This window comes from Trachymyrmex cornetzi, unplaced genomic scaffold (assembly GCF_001594075.2).
Source record: "Trachymyrmex cornetzi isolate Tcor2-1 unplaced genomic scaffold, Tcor1.1 scaffold91, whole genome shotgun sequence".
Taxonomy (NCBI): Eukaryota; Metazoa; Arthropoda; class Insecta; order Hymenoptera; family Formicidae; genus Trachymyrmex; species Trachymyrmex cornetzi.
The window spans coordinates 58,484-60,305 of NW_017300256.1; the positions used below are offsets into that span (position 1 = coordinate 58,484).

Consider the following 1,822-nt stretch of genomic DNA (forward strand, 5'->3'; position numbering starts at 1 on the left):
TGTAACCCTAAACTTTTCATACGAAACATTTTTCTCTATCCCTACTAGTTTTCGAGATATTTGACTGGATCACTTCAGATGGTCCACCCTGTATACTAATATTATGTATTAATTTATATATTATTTTATAATATAAAACATTTTATAACATACATTACTTATATATATTCATGTTACATCGCTATTTATATTACTTTATGTTTTATATTAAAATAAAAAGAAACTTTTTTGTATTGATAAAATATAAGTATTTTTTAGTTTAATATCACATTGACTTATATATATTATCATATATTCTGATATATATTAAAAAAGACAAAACTGTAGTGCTAATAACATAAAAAATATATCTCTTTAAGAAAAAATAAAAATATTTTCTTTTCATGAAAATAAAACATTTTTCTTTCCTAAATAATCATTTGCATCACAGTTCTTTTTTTTAGAATTAGCAACAACTTAAATTGTAATAAAGAATAATTGTCTTCCTTTATATTAAATAATCAGTCTTCGAAAAAAAATCAATCGTCCTAGAATTATTGACCTGTATCACATATTATTTCTGAAGAACTTTGCTTAAAATATCAAGTAGTTTGTCATGCCATAGCTTCCTCATGTATCTTTTTACGTATATTTGTATTTTCTTTGAACATTTTCTCCAATGCAGAACGTCTTTTCCCTATAATTAATAAAATATATGTTGTAATAAATGACATAATGCATGTATAACAGTAGGTCTGTTTTATTTTCCAGAACTTCTGAACTAGTGCATACCAGTGTAACAAACAATTTAAAAAAAAATACACACACACACACACACCACACACAGAGACATGATACTTATGTTTCATAGGTAATTTAGTTTTTGTTGATAGGATATTATTTTCGTTAGCATATTCTTCTTTAGAAGATATTGGAATTGTTTTGCCAGAATCTAATGTTGAAATTGGAGTTATCCATGGTCTTTTGTTGAATATTTCATCCGTAATCTGTAATATTAAATGTATATTTAGATAAGCACTATTATTTTAGATAAAACTGAAAATGAACAAAATAACAATATTTATTATTTAAAAAAGTAACAATTACAGCAATATATTAGAACATCTTGATAGTTCTAAAAAATTTTAAATATAAAATTATAAAAATGTTTCTTATAAAATATATTTTGCTATTTACATTAAAATATTGCCATGCCGAGTGCTATTACCGCTCTTCGCATTGTGATCCTTGACACTTTTGTATATGTTCTTTAACACAGCCATTTTGCTCTTGCATTGTATACGAGTAACATGATAGTCTTTTTCAATTATTTGACAAGAAACCATATTCCAAAACTTTTTTTCTAACATTTTACCAGATGTCATTTTATCTTCATATTCTTTATAAATTGTAAGAAGCAACAGAATTGCTTCATGAGGCCAACAAAAGCTATCTGTAAATAATGTACTTATCTTTAGATTTATTTTGTTCACATATTAATAAGTTTCCATTAAAAATATAGCAATAATATATTATACCTTTTTCTCCAAAGTCAGGGAGTTGCTGCGTTTTATTGTCAGTAGAAGTATGTATATTATCATCACAAGAAAATGTAGCTTCTGTAAATGTATATATATACATATTATATATATATTATATTTATATATACATCGCATAAGCATAATACATTATTGTCATTATAAAAATACATGTATATATGTATATATTTTATAGACAATAGTTGCTTTCCATTTACACACAAGTGAAACTGAGTCTGAAGTGAGAATTATTTGAATTTTGGTACAAATGGAAAGCAACTAATAATGTATTATGCTTATGGGAT

At 24.5% G+C, this 1,822-nt stretch overlaps 1 pseudogene; it reads right to left on the reverse strand.

Moving 5' to 3' along the window:
* Positions 1-593: 593 nt before the first annotated feature.
* LOC108769489 (uncharacterized) lies at positions 594-1,325 on the reverse strand (annotated as a pseudogene).
* Positions 1,326-1,822: the final 497 nt, after the last annotated feature.